Raw genomic sequence first — 20,542 nt, 5'->3', positions numbered from 1 at the left:
GGTAAAGTCATATAGCCTTCTGTGGAATGGGGTGGGGGGTGGTTCATCTGGGTAAAGTCATATAGCCTTCTGTGGAATGGGGGTTCATCTGGGTAAAGTCATATAGCCTTCTGGAATGGGGGGGGGTTCATCTGGGTAAAGTCATTATAGCCTGTGGAATGGGGGGTTCATCTGGGTAAAGTCATATAGCCTTCTGTGGAATGGGGGGGTTCATCTGGGTAAAGTCATATAGCCTTCTGTGGAATGGGGGGAGGGGTTCATCTGGGTAGTCATATAGCCTTCTGTGGAATGGGGGAGGGGGGGTGGTTCATCTGGGTAAAGTCATATAGCCTTCTGTGGAATGGCGGGGTTCATCTGGGTGAAGTCATATAGCCTTCTGTGGAATGGGGGGTTCATCTGGGTGAAGTCATATAGCCTTCTGTGGAATGGGAGGGGGTTCATCTGGGTAAAGTCATATAGCCTTCTGTGGAATGGGGGGTTCATCTGGGTGAAGTCATATAGCCTTCTGTGGAATGGGGGGGTTCATCTGGGTAAAGTCATATAGCCTTCTGTGGAATGGGGGGGTCATCTGGGTAAAGTCATATAGCCTTCTGTGGAATGGGGGAGGGGGGGTGGTTCATCTGGGTAAAGTCATATAGCCTTCTGTGGAATGGGGGGTTCATCTGGGTAAAGTCATATAGCCTTCTGTGGAATGGGGGGTTCATCTGGGTGAAGTCATATAGCCTTCTGTGGAATGGGGGGTTCATCTGGGTGAAGTCATATAGCCTTCTGTGGAATGGGAGGGGGTTCATCTGGGTAAAGTCATATAGCCTTCTGTGGAATGGGGTGGGGGGTGGTTCATCTGGGTAAAGTCATATAGCCTTCTGTGGAATGGGGGTTCATCTGGGTAAAGTCATATAGCCTTCTGTGGAATGGGGGGTTCATCTGGGTAAAGTCATTATAGCCTGTGGAATGGGGTTCATCTGGGTGGCCTTCTGTGGAATGGGGGGTTCATCTGGGTAAAGTCATTATAGCCTTCTGTGGAATGGGGGGGGGGTTCATCTGGGTAGTCATATAGCCTTCTGTGGAATGGGGGGGTTCATCTGGGTAAAGTCATATAGCCTTCTGTGGAATGGGGGGGGGTCATCTGGGTGAAGTCATATAGCCTTCTGTGGAATGGGGGGTTCATCTGGGTAAAGTCATATAGCCTTCTGTGGAATGGGGGGTTCATCTGGGTAAAGTCATATAGCCTTCTGTGGAATGGGGGGGTTCATCTGGGTAAAGTCATATAGCCTGTGGAATGGGGGATGGGGGGGTTCATCTGGGTAAAGTCATATAGCCTTCTGTGGAATGGGGGGTTTCATCTGGGGAATAAAGTCATATAGCCTTCTGTGGAATGGGGGGTTCATCTGGGTAAAGTCATATAGCCTTCTGTGGAATGGGAGGGGGTTCATCTGGGTAAAGTCATATAGCCTTCTGTGGAATGGGGTGGGGGTTCATCTGGGTAAAGTCATATAGCCTTCTGTGGAATGGGGGGTTCATCTGGGTAAAGTCATATAGCCTTCTGTGGAATGGGGGGGGGGTTCATCTGGGTGGGGGTTCATCTGGGTAAAGTCATATAGCCTTCTGTGGAATGGGGGGTTCAAAGTCATATAGCCTTCTGTGGAATGGGGGGGGTTCATCTGGGTAAAGTCATATAGCCTTCTGTGGAATGGGGGGTTCATCTGGGTAAAGTCATATAGCCTTCTGTGGAATGGGGGGTTCATCTGGGTAAAGTCATATAGCCTTCTGTGGAATGGGGGGTTCATCTGGGTAAAGTCATAGCCTTCTGTGGAATGGGGGGTTCATCTGGGTAAAGTCATATAGCCTTCTGTGGAATGGGGGGTTCATCTGGGTAAAGTCATATAGCCTTCTGTGGAATGGGGGGTTCATCTGGGTAAAGTCATATAGCCTTCTGTGGAATGGGGGGTTCATCTGGGTAAAGTCATATAGCCTTCTGTGGAATGGGGGGGGGGGTTCATCTGGGTAAAGTCATATAGCCTTCTGTGGAATGGGGGGTTCATCTGGGTAAAGTCATATAGCCTTCTGTGGAATGGGGGTTCATCTGGGTAAAGTCATATAGCCTTCTGTGGAATGGGGGGTTCATCTGGGTAAAGTCATATAGCCTTCTGTGGAATGGGGGGGGGGTTCATCTGGGTAAAGTCATATAGCCTTCTGTGGAATGGGGGGTTCATCTGGGTAAAGTCATATAGCCTTCTGTGGAATGGGGGGGGTTCATCTGGGTAAAGTCATATAGCCTTCTGTGGAATGGGGGGTTCATCTGGGTAAAGTCATATAGCCTTCTGTGGAATGGGGGGGGGGTTCATCTGGCCTTCTGTGGAATGGGGGGTCATCTGGGTAAAGTCATATAGCCTTCTGTGGAATGGGGGGTTCATCTGGGTAAAGTCATATAGCCTTCTGTGGAATGGGGGGTTCATCTGGGTAAAGTCATATAGCCTTCTGTGGAATGGGTGGGGTTCATCTGGGTAAAGTCATATAGCCTTCTGTGGAATGGGGTGGGGGGTGGTTCATCTGGGTAAAGTCATATAGCCTTCTGTGGAATGGGGGGTTCATCTGGGTAAAGTCATATAGCCTTCTGTGGAATGGGGGGGTTCATCTGGGTAAAGTCATATAGCCTTCTGTGGAATGGGGGGTTCATCTGGGTAAAGTCATATAGCCTTCTGTGGAATGGGGGGTTCATCTGGGTAAAGTCATAGCCTTCTGTGGAATGGGGGTTCATCTGGGTAAAGTCATATAGCCTTCTGTGGAATGGGGGGGGTTCATCTGGGTAAAGTCATAGCCTTCTGTGGAATGGGGGGGGGTTCATCTGGGTAAAGTCATATAGCCCTTCTGTGGAATGGGGAATGGGGGTTCATCTGGGTAAAGTCATATAGCCTTCTGTGGAATGGGTGGGGTTCATCTGGGTAAAGTCATATAGCCTTCTGTGGAATGGGGGGGTTCATCTGGGTAAAGTCATATAGCCTTCTGTGGAATGGGGGGGGGTTCATCTGGGTAAAGTCATATGGCCTTCTGTGGAATGGGGGGGGTTCATCTGGGTAAAGTCATATAGCCTTCTGTGGAATGGGGGGGGGGTTCATCTGGGTGAAGTCATACAGAATAGAAAAGCTGATGGTCTCTCCCAAAGACTCCATACCTGTGAGAACCATTGATGGATGAAGAGCATTTTATCATGCCATTGATATCACAGTAGGAACCATTCATTTGCAGATTCTTGTGCCCATTGTCATAAGCAGTTGCTACTGTTGCATTGCATAAGAGTCTTATCAATATTAGTTTTCCATTCTCTAGGACATGTTCATGTTTTACTTTCTGTAGAATTGTTACAACCGTTTTTTTGGAGGCAGAGTTATTGTAGCATGATATTATGTGCAGGCGGGCCTCTGTTGTGATCTGTAGTCTGAGAGAAACACAGGGTTGAAATAACACGACACCCACGGTAACATCCTGCAGTCTGAGAGAAACACAGGGTTGAAATAACACGACACCCACGGTAACAACATCCTGCAGTCTGAGAAACACAGGGTTGAAATAACACGTCACCCACGGTAACAACATCTTGCAGTCTGAGAGAAACACAGGATTGAAATAACACATCACCCACGGTAACAACATCCTGCAGTCTGAGAGAAACACAGGGTTGAAATAACACGACACCCACGGTAACAACATCTTGCAGTCTGAGAGAAACACAGGGTTGAAATAACACGTCACCCACGGTAACAACATCCTGCAGTCAGAGAGAAACACAGGGTTGAAATAACACGTCACCCACGGTAACAACATCCTGCAGTCTGAGAGAAACACAGGGTTGAAATAACACGTCACCCACGGTAACAACATCCTAATGGTAGGTCTGTCTACTCTGTGATACTGAATATCAATGAGACAATGTGAGTCCCAAATGGCATCCTATTTCCTATATAGTGCCCGTATGGGCTCTGGACAATAGTAGTGCACTGTATTGAGAATAGGGTGGCATTTGTGACTCCGCCAGAGGCACGGTAGAACAGGAACAATACGTACTAATGGAAAGCAGAAGTACAGTGGGAGTGTGGTGGAAAGAGACCGGCTCATCTTGATCATACCACTGGTACAGAGCAGAGGGAGAGGTGGAAAGAGACCGGCTCATCTGGATCATACCACTGGTACAGAGCAGAGGGAGAGGTGGAAGGAGACCGGCTCATCTGGATCATACCACTGGTACAGAGCAGAGGGAGAGGTGGAAGGAGACCGGCTCATCTTAATCATACCACTGGTACAGAGCAGAGGGAGAGGTGGAAGGAGACCGGCTCATCTGGATCATACCACTGGTACAGAGCAGAGGGAGAGGTGGAAGGAGACCGGTTCATCTTGATCATACCACTGGTACAGAGCAGAGGGAGAGGTGGAAGGAGACCGGCTCATCTTGATCATACCACTGGTACAGAGCAGAGGGAGAGGTGGAAGGAGACCGGTTCATCTTGATCATCCACTCAGAGCAGAGGGAGAGGTGGAAAGAGACCGGCTTGATCATACCACTGGTACAGAGCAGAGGGAGAGGTGGAAAGAGACCGGCTCATCTTGATCATACCACTGGTACAGAGCAGAGGGAGAGGTGGAAAGAGACCGGCTCATCTTGATCATACCACTGGTACAGAGCAGAGGGAGAGGTGGAAGGAGACCGGCTCATCTTGATCATACCACTGGGTACAGAGCAGAGGGAGAGGTGGAAGGAGACCGGCTCATCTTGATCATACCACTGGTACAGAGCAGAGGGAGAGGTGGAAGGAGACCGGCTCATCTGGATCATACCACTGGTACAGAGCAGAGGGAGAGGTGGAAGGAGACCGGCTCATCTGGATCATACCACTGGTACAGAGCAGAGGGAGAGGTGGAAAGAGACCGGCTCATCTTGATCATACCACTGGTACAGAGCAGAGGGAGAGGTGGAAGGAGACCGGCTCATCTGGATCATACCACTGGTACAGAGCAGAGGGAGAGGTGGAAGGAGACCGGCTCATTTGGATCATACCACTGGTACAGAGCAGAGGGAGAGGTGGAAGGAGACCGGCTCATCTGGATCATACCACGGGTACAGAGCAGAGGGAGAGGTGGAAGGAGACCGGCTCATCTTAATCATACCACTGGTACAGAGCAGAGGGAGAGGTGGAAGGAGACCGGCTCATCTTAATCATACCACTGGTACAGAGCAGAGGGAGAGGTGGAAGGAGACCGGCTCATCTGGATCATACCACTGGTACAGAGCAGAGGGAGAGGTGGAAGGAGACCGGCTCATCTGGATCATACCACGGGTACAGAGCAGAGGGAGAGGTGGAAGGAGACCGGCTCATCTTGATCATACCACGGGTACAGAGCAGAGGGAGAGGTGGAAGGAGACCGGCTCATCTTAATCATACCACTGGTACAGAGCAGAGGGAGAGGTGGAAGGAGACCGGCTCATCTTAATCATACCACTGGTACAGAGCAGAGGGAGAGGTGGAAGGAGACCGGCTCATCTTAATCATACCACTGGTACAGAGCAGAGGGAGAGGTGGAAGGAGACCGGCTCATTTGGATCATACCACTGGTACAGAGCAGAGGGAGGGTTAATGAATACAGGCTGTATCCCAAATATCAAAAGTAGTGCACTATATAGGGAATAGGATGCCATTTGGGATGGAGATTGAGAGAAAACAGAAATTAACCCTCAGTTTCCCTGAGCTTCAAATATTAAATGCTGATTTACAGTGGGGCAAAAAAATATTTAGTCAGCCACCAATTGTGCATGTTCTCCCACTTAAAAAGAAGAGAGAGGCCTGTAATTTTCATCATAGGTACACTTCAACTATGACAGACAAAATGAGAAAAAAAATCCAGACAATCACATTGTACGATTTTTAATGAATTTATTTGCAAATTATGGTGGAAAATAAGTATTTGGTCACCTACAAACAAGCAAGATTTCTGGCTCTCACAGACCTGTAACTTCTTCTTTAAGAGGCTCCCCTGTCCTCCACTCGTTACCTGTAGTAATGGCACCTGTTTGAACTTGTTATCAGTATAAAAGACACCTATCCACAACCTCAAACAGTCACACTCCAAACTCCTCTATGACCAAGACCAAAAGCTGTCAAAGGACACCAGAAACAAAATTGTAGACTTGCACCAGGCTGGGAAGACTGAATCTGCAATAGGTAAGCAGCTTGGTTTGAAGAAATCAACTGTGGGAGCAATAATTAGGAAATGGAAGACATACAAGACCACTGATAATCTCCCTCGATCTGGGGCTCCACGCAAGATCTCACCCCGTGGGGTCAAAATGATCACAAGAACGGTGAGCAAAAATCCCAGAACCACACGGGGGGACCTAGTGAATGACCTGCAGAGATCTGGGACCAAAGTAACAAAGCCTACCATCAGTAACACACTACGCCGCCAGGGACTCAAATCCTGCAGTGCCAGACGTGTCCCCCTGCTTAAGCCAGTACATGTCCAGGCCCGTCTGAAGTTTGCTAGAGAGCATTTGGTTAATCCAGAAGAAGATTGGGAGAAGAAACCAAAATATAACTTTTTGGTAAAAACTCAACTTGTCTTGTTTGGAGGACAAAGAATGCTGAGTTGCATCCAAAGAACACCATACCTACTGTGAAGCATGGGGGTGGAAACATCATGCTTTTGGGCTGTTTTTCTGCAGTTTTTCTGCAAAGGGACCAGGACGACTGATCCGTGTAAAGGAAAGAATGAATGAGGCCATGTATCGTGAGATTTTGAGTGAAAACCTCCTTCCATCAGCAATGGCATTGAAGATGAAACGTGGCTGGGTCTTTCAGCATGACAATGATCCCAAACACACCGCCCGGGCAACGAAGGAGTGGCTTCGTAAGAAGCATTTGAAGGTCCTGGAGTGGCCTAGCCAGTCTCCAGATCTCAACCCCATAGAAAATCTTTGGAGGGAGTTGAAAGTCTGTGTTGCCCAGCAACAGCCCCAAAACATCACTGCTCTAGAGGAGATCTGCATGGAGGAATGGGCCCAAATGCCAGCAACAGTGTGTGATAACCTTGTGAAGACTTACAGAAAACGTTTGATCTCTGTCATTGCCAACAAAGGGTATATAACAAAGTTTTGAGATAAACTTTTGTTATTGACCAAATACTTATTTTCCACCATAATTTGCAAATAAATTCATTAAAAATCCTACAATGTGATTTTCAGGATTTTTTTTCTCTCATTTTGTCTGTCATAGTTGAAGTGTACCTATGATGAAAATTACAGGCCTCTCATCCTTTTAAGTGGGAGAACTTGCACAATTGGTGGCTGACTAAATACTTTTTTGCCCCACTGTAAATATTGATATAGAAATGTAGACAAGAGCTGCACTTAGAACCAGAGAGAGGGAACAAAAATGACAGAGGGGGTGGTGGAGAAGGAGTGAAATGTTTGGTAATTGATTTGTGATTGTGAAAGGGAAGACACGGTGACAGACTGTAATTTTAGGGGCTGGAGAGAAAGAGAAAGTGACAGATGAAGGAGCAAAGGTGATGACAGCTCTGCTAAAATGGAGAGAAACTCAACCACCCTTTTACGGGCTCTAGGCCCATACACTAAATAGGGAATAGGGTGTGCCATTCAATTATCTATTTAATACTTTGTTAGAGTGACCGGGAAAAAGTAACTGCTCATTTATAATCCCAGTTGGATATGAAAAGAAAGTCTACAAATTAGGTGGGAAATATTTGAGAGACTTTGATATCTCTTTTCATGTTCTGAGTGAGTTGTTGATATGCTCTAATGTACACACACCGCTAGACTGCTCGATGGCAGCTGCTGTTTGGTGAACACGTCTGGGATGTTCATGAGCCTGAGGATGAGTCCCAAATATGGCAACCTATTCCCTACAAAGTGCACTACTTTTGAACCGAGCCCTATGGGGACGCAGCATGCCATTTGGGACTTTTTTGTCTTTCTTATTTCATTTTACCAGCTGTTTATATTCTCCATGGTACAGTAGGGATTTTTGTTTAATTTCTGAGAAAAGTGTGTGTGAGAGAGACTGAGAGAGCGAGAGAGAGGGAGAGAGAGAGAAGACAGAGAGAGAGAGAGAGCGAGAGGGAGAGAGAGAGGGAGAGTGAAAAGGGGAATTCATCTGTGCATGTCTGTTTGTAAGAGTGGTGTGATACAGGTCCTTGTGGGACCGACAATGGGAGACGGGGGAGGGAGGGAGGGATGAATGGATAGATTTACACACATCCTCTCCTTCGCTCATGCATGATAAACCAGGAGATCATTCTGCAGACTACGGCTAGATGTACTGAGGTCTGAAGTGACTGACTGGGGACAATATCTCATACAGCTCTGTCTGCTGGTCCTCTGGGGGAATATACAGCTTCTAGGGACTGTCTAAAGCAGGGGTCCCCAAACTTTTTCCTGTGAGGGCCACAAACTTTTCCCTTCTCTGATGGGGGGCCGGTGTCAGTTTGTAACAGAAAAAGTGTGACGATCGTAGGGGAGCTTAAAAAATGTATTGTTTTCCAGAAAGCCACACATAACCAAATAACCCTTTCCAGGTTCTTTACAGAAAAAAAGTCAGGAAACAAATAATAACACTATTAATGAAATAAATAATAACTAAATAACCCTCTCTGAGTTCTTCACAGAAAAAACAGGAAATAAATAATAACTAAATAACTCTCTCTGGGTTCTTCATAGAAAAAAAAGCCATGGAACATTAACTTTCTGTCGTGCCATGCACAATCTTAACAGATAAAAGTTCAGCTCAGTTGTCAGAGCAGAATCTCTCTGACACATATGAGCAGTCTCTTAAAGTTCTTGTGTTCCTTCCTTATAATCCTTTTGTAGGTTCCAGTAGGCTTGTAGACACCGCTGTTTGCAGCTCTCTCTCATCAACTTCCCTGTGAAAACCACAAAAGAAGCAGGTTGAGAAACTGAACTAAGTGATACAGCACCTACACAGCACAATACATTTCACTACCAGTATGGTTGTAAAGATGGATTTTATCCCAGTAGATTTTATTATGATTATATTTGTTTATGCTCAGAATGACTCATTCAAGTCAGAAAAGTGAGCTTACCTATGTATGTTCATCAGTGTGAACTGTGGGCCTGCATCTGGCTGGTGAGAAGTTGAATATCAGGTTCCATTCTAGTTACAGCCAGTCTCAAGCACTGATGCAAATGTTCATCTGTCAATCTTGATCTCATCGGGGTTTTCAGCAGTTTCATGCGAGAAAAGGTTTTCTCGCAGATATACGTGCTGCCAAAAACTGTGGACATTTTCATTGCGTGTTTTTTGATGTTTGGATATGTGTCGTTTGGGAGGGCGGCATAGAAGTCAATGAGACTGTTGGGCTTGAATGCGTCTTTCAGAACATCACAGTTCTGTAACTCAGCCAACTCAAACTGATATGAAGGCTGGGCTTCATCAATGTCGGCAACAAAGGGGTTCTGAAAAAGACGGATTTCTTTTGCATGAACATGTAGTTCACTGAATCGCACACCGAACTCCGCCTTCAGCATTTCCAGTGCTTCCACGCACTTTTCAGCTGGGAACGGGACCGCTGGGTTCTCTGTCGACAGGTTTTGGGTAGCAGGAAGATGGACGAAGTGTAGTACAGCACATCTCCGTGCGTAGACTCCAGTTCAGACAGGAATTCTTGGAATTGCCTGTGTTTAAGTCCCTTTGCTCTGATGAAGTTTATGCACGACACCACAACCTTCATTACAGAATCCCACTTCAACACTTTGCAGCACAGTGCTTGCTGGTGAATTAGGCAGTGGACTCGTAGCGGGGCGGTGAGACCCCTTTTTTCCAACTCCCGGTTCATGCGTCCTATTAGACCGCGAGTTTCGCCCACCATGCTAGGAGCCCCGTCAGTCGTGATGCTAGCTAGCTTTGACCAGTCCAGGTCCAACTTCTCCATGGTTTGGCACACTTTGTCAAAAATATCCTCTCCCGTTGTAGTCCCTTTGAGACTTTGGAGGGCTGCCAGCTCCTCGCATATCTCAAAGTTTGCGCTAACTCCACGAATAAAAATGAGCAGTTGCGCTGTGTCTTGCACGTCCGTGCTCTCATCCAGTGCTAATGAAAAAAGTCAAATTCTTTCGTCTTCTGCTGCAGCTGGGCATATACATTACTCCCGATTTCTTCAACGCGTCTGGTGATTGTACTCGCCGACAGACTTACGGCATTAAATGCATCTTTCTTCTCGGGACACACCTCCTCCGCGACAGCATCCATACATTTCTTAACAAACTCTCCGTCAGTGAAAGGCTTACCGCTTCTTGCTATCAGTTTAGCAACCCGAAAGCTGGCCCGAACGGATGCCTGGTTCAGCTGAGCTTGGCGTACAAATGTATTCTGCTGAGATAGTAGTCCACTTTTTAGCTTTGAGAGTTTGTCTGCTCGTATTTGGCCTTGCAAGCTATCGTACTTGTCTTTGTGACGGGATTCATAGTGTCGGCGAAGATTGTATTCTTTGAATACCGCCACCGTCTCTTGACAGATGAGACAAACAGCCTTTTCTTTGCATTGAACAAAAAAAAAATAGTTTGTCCACTGCAGGTTAAATACCCTGCATTCTGAATCAATTTCTCTCTTACCTAACCTTTTCGTCATTATTCCGTTCTCTCTTTGACAGCCTAGGATTTTTTTTCTGGAGGCCAAATAGGAAAAAAATTCGATAGCGTCTCTGGTATTGTTCAGAGGGCCGGGCCAAATGTGCTGACGGGCCGTATCCGGCCCGCGGGCCGTAGTTTGGTGACCACTGGTCTAAAGGAAACACTGGCAATGGATGCTTTTGGGAAAGTCTCACCTGATTTGTGGCATGGTTAGAGGGGATGTGGTCCGTGACAGATTCTGGAACTGTCCTTTCATTCTAGAACTGGCCGTTAAGCAACACATTCTGAAACTGTCATTTCAGCACCACATTCTAGAACTGTCCTTTCAGCACCACATTCTAGAACTGTCCTTTCAGCACCACATTCTAGAACTGTCTTTTCAGCACCATATTCTAGAACTGTCTTTTCAGCGCCACATTCTAGAACTGTCCTTTCAGCACCACATTCTAGAACTGTCCTTTCAGCACCACATTCTAGAACTGTCTTTTCAGCACCACATTCTAGAACTGTCTTTTCAGCACCACATTCTAGAACTGTCTTTTCAGCACCACATTATAGAACTGTCTTTTCAGCACCACATTATAGAACTGTCTTTTCAGCACCACATTATAGAACTGTCCTTTCAGCACCACATTCTAGAACTGTCCTTTCAGCACCACATTCTAGAACTGTCTTTTCAGCACCACATTCTCGAACTGTGCTTTCAGCACCACATTCTAGAACTGTCCTTTCAGCACCACATTCTAGAACTGTCCTTTCAGCACCACATTCTAGAACTGTCTTTTCAGCACCACATTCTAGAACTGTCTTTTCAGCACCACATTCTAGAACTGTCATTTCAGCACCACATTCTAGAACTGTCTTTTCAGCACCACATTCTAGAACTGTCTTTTCAGTGCCACATTCTAGAACTGTTTTTTCAGCACCACATTCTAGAACTGTCTTTTCAGCACCACATTCTAGAACTGTCCTTTCAGCACCACATTCTAAAACATTCCTTTCCATTTCTAAGATAAACACTGCCATTGTGTGAACGATGGCACGTGTTCAAAATGTCATGTGCCATTCAGCAGAGCAAACAGAGAAAAAACTGCTATTTTCTGTGACTCAGTTGTGTTAGATCTTTGAAAATGGCAGATCCATTTCCACCTGCCTCCTGTGTTGTGTGGTGTGACTCATCCCTCTCTCACGGTCTCTGCCAGCAACCTCTGCCTACCCTACCCTATCTATCCTGCTTACCCTACCTACCATACCTCCCCGGCCTACCCTACCCTATCTATCCTGCTTACCCTACCCTATCTATCCTGCTTACCCTACCTACCCTACCCTATATATCCTGCTTACCCTACCTACCCTACCCTATCTATCCTGCTTACCCTAGCTACCATACCTCCCCGGCCTACCCTACCCTATCTATCCTGCTTACCCTACCTACCATACCTCCCCGGCCTACCCTACCCTATCTATCCTGCTTACCCTACCTACCATACCTCCCCGGCCTACCCTACCCACCCGACCTACCATACCTCCCCGGCCTACCCTACCTACCCTACCTACCATACCTCCCCGGCCTACCCTACCTACCCTACTTCCCACACCTCTCCAGCCTACCCTACCTATCATATCTCCCCCGCCTACCATACCTACCATACCTCCCCTCCCCAGGCCTACCTACCCCTACCTACCCTACATCTCCCCCCGCCTACCATACCTCCCCTCCCTACCTCCCCAGTACCCATACCTCCCCAGCCCTACTTCCCACCACCTCTCCAGCCTACCCTACCTATCATATCTCCCCCCGCCTACCATACCTCCCATACCTCCCCAGCTCTCCCCAGCCTACCCTACCTACCCTACCTCCCCAGTCTTCCATACCTCCCCAGCCTACCCCACCTACCCTACCTACCATACCTCCCCAGCCTACCCCACCTACCCTACCAGCCTACCCCACCTACCCTACCTCCCCATCCCACCTATCTCCCTTCCATACCTCCCCAGCCTACCATACCTACCCTACCTCCCCAGTCTTCCATACCTCCCCAGCCTACCCCACCTACCCTTTATCATTCAACTTCAGTTTGGTACCCCAGTTAAGAGGACCCTGTCTTGCTGACTCATACCTCATCATATCTCCCCCGCCTACCATACCTACCCTACCTCCCCAGTCTTCCATACCTCCCCAGCCTACCCCACCTACCCTACCAACCTACCCCACCTACCATACCTCCCCAGCCATATCCCACCTACCTACCTCTACCTTCCATACCTCCCCAGCCTATCCCACCTACCCTACCTAGCCTATCCCATACCTCCCCTAGCCTACCCCACCTACCATAACTCTCCAGCCTACCCCACCTCCCTACCACCCCATACCCCCCACCTACCCCACCTACCATAACCTCCAGCCTACCCCACCATACCTCCCCAGCCCCCAGCCCCCACCTACCATAACTCTCCAGCCTACCCTACCTACCTACCATACCTCCCCAGCCTACCCCACCTACCATAACTCTCCAGCCTACCCCACCTACCCTACCTACCTACCATACCTCCCCAGCCTACCATACCTCCCCTACCTCCCCAGCCTTTCCCCCAGCATACCCTACCTACCCAGCCTCCACTACCTATGCATTATAGCCTGCCTAACTTGTCTCCCCAGCCTACCCCACCTACCATAACTCTCCAGCCTATCCCACCTACCCTACCTACCTACCATACCTCCCCAGCCTATCCCACCTACCCTACCTACCTACCATACCTCCCCAGCCTACCCCACCTACCCTACCATACCTACCAGCCTACCTCCCCACCCTACCTACCTACCATACCTCCCAGCCTACCATACCCCCCTACCTCCCAGCCTTCCCCCCAGCATACCCTACTTTCCCAGCCTACCCTGCCTACCCATCTCCCCCTACCTACCCAGTATACTCAGCCTCCCTTACCAGAACAGAGTCAGCAAGACAGGGGTCCTCTTAACTGGCTTTAGGTACCAAACTGAAGAAATAATGAATGATAAACCTGATCATCCCTGCAATGACAATGGGGGGCCAGAGCCCCCCATTGCCGATCCCTGTCCTCCTCAGTAATACAATTACCCTGGTTGCGCCCCAAAATGGCACACCTTTCCCTATGTAGTGCACTACTTTTGTCCAAAGCCGCTCTGGTCAAAAGTAGTGCACCACATAGGGAATAGTGTGCCATTTTGGGCAGTCCGTTGAAGCTGCAGCCAGCCCAGACAGACCCAACCTGCCAGCTGCAGAATAAGTTTATTATGCTCATAGAGTGACTACATACATCAAACTGACAGTCGACAGGGGGGAGAGAAGAGGATGAGACAGAAGAAGGAGTTGATTGGCCAATTGCTGTTAGCCATGAACTCGGCATAGTGGGGTGGTCTGCACTATTTATCTAGGATGTGTAAACCCCATATGTCTTTCTGACAGCCAATGAGGGCTCTAATTTCTCCCATTCAGCACTATTTTCAGCGTCTACCGGGCCCATCGTCAAGTAGTGTGGGGCTGTAGGGGTACATTGAACTCTACTGCAGATAAGGAAGGGAGAGTTAACGTTGCGTCTCGCCTAGTGACGTCACGGGTGAGTGAGAGACATTGTTGAGGGCGACAAGAAGGGAAGGAGAGAGCAGGGAAGTGCACAGTGCAACGTCGCTCATGTGTGTGTGTGTGTGTGTGTGTGTGTGTGTGTGTGTGTGTGTGTGTGTGTGTGTGTGTGTGTGTGTGTGTGTTTGTGTGTGTGTGTGTGTGTGTGTGTGTGTGTGTGTGTGTGTGTGTGTGTGTGTGTGTGTGTGTGTGTGTGTGTGTGTGTGTGTGTGTGTGTGTGCGCGCGCGTCTCTGTGTGTAGGCTTTCGCGCGTTTCCCGAGTCAACATTTTACGCTGGACAGAAATAATGCGAGTTGTTGTAATTCGGATCACAGCATAGACGTATTGCAGTCTTGGTTTTAGGGTTTGGGGAACATTTGTTTGCACGAAACACACTTTTGCACAGACTGTTGTCTACATTCGCTGTTTATTTTCTCCCTACGAGTCGTATTCGATGGAAACAAAGCAATTGAACGGGCATCTATTTGTGAGTATGATTCCTATAGCGAACTATAGGCTGCAGTAATCTTATCCGAGCTTGGTAATGATTGTATGTTTGCGTTTTATTTACTTTCATGGACTGGTGATCCATTTTTGCATTCGAATCGACGTGTTGTCAATTATTTAAAACCAAGCAATATGGACTTTATGGCACAACTGTAGGTTAGGATATTTAATAAACATTCGGTTATCTACAGCTTTGATTTATTTAAAGGGATATTTGATAAATCCTAGTTGATTAGGCGACATGAGTTTTTAAAATTAATTTTATAGACAATTATAGGCTAATCACAGTATTTGACAGCAACGCAATTTACAGTTTGCATTTTAGCAATAGCCTCTCAGTAGCCTGCTCGTTTAGATTTCATATTTAAGGTAACGTGTATCGGTTGTGGTGGCCGCTCGCTAGCGCGTGCATACTCATCCTTACCTCATTGATCCTCACACACGCAAACACACACTTTCAAACAAGCAAACACACACTTTCACCTGCAAAACAAAAAAAAGCGTCAGCACGCAGGCTGGATATCAATCAACCAATCAAACCTCTTTTTGAGTTCATCATCCTCGCCGACTGTCATCCAAAGCCAGCAGCTGAAGAGTGTAGCGGTAAGTTTGGACATTTCAGTTCTCTCTCATCGGTGTTGCAGTTCTCCAAAACGCTATGTTCCCCTATCTATCTGCCTTTCATTGTCATCGTTTCAACCTTCTCCAACATGATGAAATGCATTTGTGCTTGTATTGGCTTGTTATGGTCCCTATGGATTTTGACTGTCAAAAGGGGCTATTGTATTGCTGTGACGACAGACACCACCGGTAGAACGCAGAAAGACATGCTCACTGTGTTTATCTGTTGTGTCGCCCATAGCCGTGGATATGTGTGCCTCTGGTCTCCCTAGGGGCTAATGTATTGCTGTGACCACTGAAACAAGTTATTGGCATTATCTCATTGCTTTGATCTTCAGCAGAAAAACATTCCCTGACCTCTTAAAGTGGTGTTTTTCTCTCCACTGTGATAGGCCCATGGTGACTTGTATGTATCCACCTGTGGGCTTCATATGTCGGTGGTCGATTGTGGCTAATACATGAAACTGTTAGAATAGTTTATGAAACACCGGTAGCACTGGCAGCCTTGTAGTCTATGCTTTCATCCGTTCATTACTATTGAATTCCCACCCTCGACGACATACTGCTGGTTTTCAACCCTGGGAGTTAACGACATTGATTGGTCCTTGGTTTTGACAGATACCAAGAACATTGTCTCGAAAAAAGAAAAAAAAACTGCTGTGTTTTTCTCAGCATTATGTCTGTAGATTGTTTTTCTCCAGATTCATTGGATTGTAATATGTATGTTTGGACAGTAAGGGAACGTCTGTCTGTAAGGTTGTGTTTAAAAGCACGGTGGATATTGTCTTGCAGATTCAATCAACAGGGTCCTCCTAGCCTCTTTCTATGATAATGTGTTTGTTACTATGGGACCCTGGTCAGAAGTAGTGCACTATAAACGGAATAGGGTGCCACTTAGGACACAGGCAGTGTGTCTGCAGGTGTGTGTGAAGCCTGATTGTGTAAACAGGGTTAATTGGCGTTACCGTGGCAAAGTCAGCTGTTTATTTATCAGCATTATAGCAATCCCCCGGGGAGACTGTGGCGAGAAAATGAACTCTCTTAATTAGGGCGCTAATGATAGCATGGGGAGGTTCATCACTGTGTGTGTTTGTTGATATTAGGATCGGATCACACAGACACCGGAAGACATGATATATATATATATATATATAGGATTACCAGTACACACACACACACACACACACACAGACCTGAATGGCCAGATGACTTCTAGTAGATCGTCTACACACTATCTTGGCAGCAGAGAGCTCCAAGACGTCTGTACACCCTGAATGACTTAGCTATTACCCCTATAATGTGAACTGTCTCGCAGGGCTGTGGAAGATACAGGTCATTAAATACCCTGGATCCTCCAGGAAGAATATGGGTCCTCCAGTACGAATGTGGAGTCTCTAGTAAGAATGTGGGTCCTTCAGTAAGAATGTGGAGTCTCTAGTAAGAATGTGGAGTCTCTAGTAAGAATGTGGGTCCTTCATTAAGAATGTGGAGTCTCTAGTAAGAATATGGGTCCTTCAGTAAGAATGTGGAGTCTCTACTAAGAGCTACTACTTCTATCATCAGTCTAATAGTGTTATCTCACCTTCCCCTGTCTGGGTGTAGTACTCACCCACACGCACACACACACAAATGCACACACACTGCCTTAATTTCCTGGCTGCTGGTAGGTAAATGGACTTCCTGACTGACACTAGGGCCTACGTCCCAAATGGCACCCTATCCCCTATATAGTGCACTTTTTTGACCGAAAATGGCACCCTATTCCCTATATAGTGTACTACTTTTGACAATGGACCATAGGGAATAGGGTGCCATTTGAGATGTAGACCAGGACTAGGAATTCCAGACTGACTCTCTTTCTTTCTCTCTCTTTCTCTCTCTTTTTGTCTCTTTCTCTTTTCTCTCGCTCTTTCTCCTTTTTTTTCTCTCCTTTTCTCTCTCAATTTAATTTAAATTGCTTTATTGGCATGACGTAACACCTACTCATTCCAGGGTATTCCTTTATTTGTACTATTTTCTACATTGTAGAATAATAGTGAAGACATCAAAACTATGAAATAACACATATGGAATCATGTAGTAACCAAAAAAGTGTTAAACAAATAAATATATTTGATATACTTTGATTCTTCAAAGTAGCCACCCTTTGCTTTGATGGCAGCTTTGCACCCTCTTGGCATTCTCTCAACCAGCTTCATGAGGTAGTCACCTGGAATGCTTTTCCAACATTCTCTCAACCAGCTTCAACCAGCTGCAGTCGGAGAAAACAGAAACGGCTTTGATGAAACTGGCTCTCATGAGGAACTCCACAGGAAAGGAAGACCCAGAGTTACCTCGGTTGTAGAGGATAAGTTCATTAGTGTTATCTGCACCTCAGATTGGGTCACAAATACATTCTTCACAGAGTTCAAGTAACAGACACATCTCAACATCAACTGATCAGAGGAGACTGCGTGAATCCGGCCTTCATGGTCGACTTGCTGCAAAGAAACCACTTCTAAAGGACACCAATAACAATAAGAGGCTTGATTGGGCCAAGAAACACAAGCAATGGACATTAGACTGGTGGAGATATATCCTTTGGTCTGATGAGTCCAAATTTGAGATTTTGTCTTTTTGAAACGGGAGTAGGTGAACAGATGATCTCTGCATGTGTGGTTCCCACTGTGAAGCATGGAGGAGGAGGTGTGATGGTGTGGGGGTGTTTTGCTGGTGACACTGTCAGTAATTTATTTAGAATTCAAGGCACACTTAACCAGCATGGCTACCACAGCATTCTGCAGCGATACGCCATCCCATCTGGTTTGCGCTCAGTGGTACTATGATTTGTTTATTAACAGGACAATGACCCAACACCCCTCCAGGCTGTGTAAGGGCTATTAGACCAAGAATGAGAGTGATAGAGTGCTGCATCAGATGACCTGGCCTCCACAATCACCCAACCTCAACCCAATTGAGATGGTTTGGGATGAGTTGGACTACAGAGTGAAGGAAAAGTAGCTGACAAATGCTCAGCATATGTGGGAACTCCTTCAAGACTGCTGGAAAAGCATTCCAGGTAAAGTTAGTGGAGAATGCCAAGAGTGTGCAAAGCTGTCATCAAGGCAAAGGGTGGCTACTTCGAATAATAAAAAATAAATATATAATAAAAAATATTGTCTGATTTCTTTAGCACTTTTTTGGTTACTACATGATTCCATATGTGTTATTTCATAGATTTGATGTCTTCACTATTATTCTACAATGTAGACAATAGTAAAAACAAAGAAAAACCCTTGAATGAGTAGGTGTATCCAAACTCTTGACTGGTACTGTACACATTGCCAAAGCATACTTTGGAAAATAAGTTATTAATTTACAATATTAACTAAATTCATATTCATATTATATTCTCTGTCTCCCTCACTCTCTCTCTCTTTATCTGCCTCTTTCTCAAGCCATTTTCTCTCTGCACAGACAGTGACCTTTCAAAATTGTTATTAATTTATTCATATTCAATATATTTACAACTTTTTCATTCACCTGATTGACCGTAGAGTGACTTCATGAGATTTATAATGGAAATCATTCACATTTATTTCAATGGGAACTGTGTTTGGTGAGCAAATAATTTGTAAATTGGCTTCTCCAGATTAAAGGTTTAAGGAGATAAGAAATATAATACCTTTGACAAGGACCGGCTCCTGTGGGTAGAGTTGATTGGATTTCATTGACAGGTGTGTCTATGATGAGACTATATATATATATATATATATATATATATAATTCTGCGTCCCAAATGGCACCCTAATCCCTATGTAGTGCACTACTTTTGATCAGAGGCCTATGGGCCCTGTTCGAAGCAGTGCACTATAAAGGGAATAGGGAATAATTTGCGATGCAGTCTATTGTTCTAGAGTTCAGTTCCAGGTTGAGTCTTTATCACGGAATCATGTCTTTATAGAAAAGAACAGAAAGAGACAGTTTTTTGTTGTTGTTGCTGGTTTCCCTCCTGTGATGTGTGCTATATTTTAGGAGATATACATTTAGCCCCACCTCCATCTATACAGGAGATTAGAATTTAGCCCCGCCTCCATCTATACAGGAGATTAGAATTTAGCCCCGCCTCCATCTATACAGGAGATTAGAATTTAGCCCCGCCTCCATCTATACAGGAGATTAGAATTTAGCCCCGCCTCCATCTATACAGGAGATTAACATTTAGCCCCGCCTCCATCTATACAGGAGATTAACATTTACCCCGCCTCCATCTATACAGGAGGTTAACATTTAGCCCCGCCTCCATCTATACAGGAGGTTAGAATTTAGCCCCGCCTCCATCTATACAGGAGATTAACATTTACCATGCCTCCATCTATACAGGAGATTAACATTTAGCCCCGCCTCCATCTATACAGGAGATTAACATTTAGCCCCGCCTCCATCTATACAGGAGATTAACATTTAGCCCCGCCTCCATCTACACAGGAGATGAACATTTAGCCCCGCCTCCATCTATACAGGAGATTAGAATTTAGCCCCGCCTCCATCTATACAGGAGATGAACATTTAGCCATGCCTCCATCTATACAGGAGATTAGAATTTAGCCCCGCCTCCATCTATACAGGAGATGAACATTTAGCCCCGCCTCCATCTATACAGGAGATTAACATTTAGCCCCGCCTCCATCTATACAGGAGATTAACATTTAGCCCCGCCTCCATCTATACAGGAGATTAACATTTAGCCCCGCCTCCATCTATACAGGAGATTAACATTTAGCCCCGCCTCCATCTATACAGGAGATTAACATTTAGCCCCGCCTCCATCTATACAGGAGATGAACATTTAGCCCCGCCTCCATCTATACAGGAGATTAGAATTTAGCCCCGCCTCCATCTATACAGGAGATTAACATTTACCCCGCCTCCATCTATACAGGAGATTAACATTTAGCCCCGCCTCCATCTATACAGGAGGTTAGAATTTAGCCCCGCCTCCATCTATACAGGAGATTAACATTTACCATGCCTCCATCTATACAGGAGATTAACATTTAGCCCCGCCTCCATCTATACAGGAGATTAACATTTAGCCCCGCCTCCATCTATACAGGAGATTAGAATTTAGCCCCGCCTCCATCTATACAGGAGATTAACATTTAGCCCCGCCTCCATCTA

This window comes from Oncorhynchus nerka, linkage group LG7, assembly GCF_034236695.1.
Source record: "Oncorhynchus nerka isolate Pitt River linkage group LG7, Oner_Uvic_2.0, whole genome shotgun sequence".
In the NCBI taxonomy this organism is placed as follows: domain Eukaryota; kingdom Metazoa; phylum Chordata; class Actinopteri; order Salmoniformes; family Salmonidae; genus Oncorhynchus; species Oncorhynchus nerka.
Note: the sequence above shows the minus strand (reverse complement) of the source record.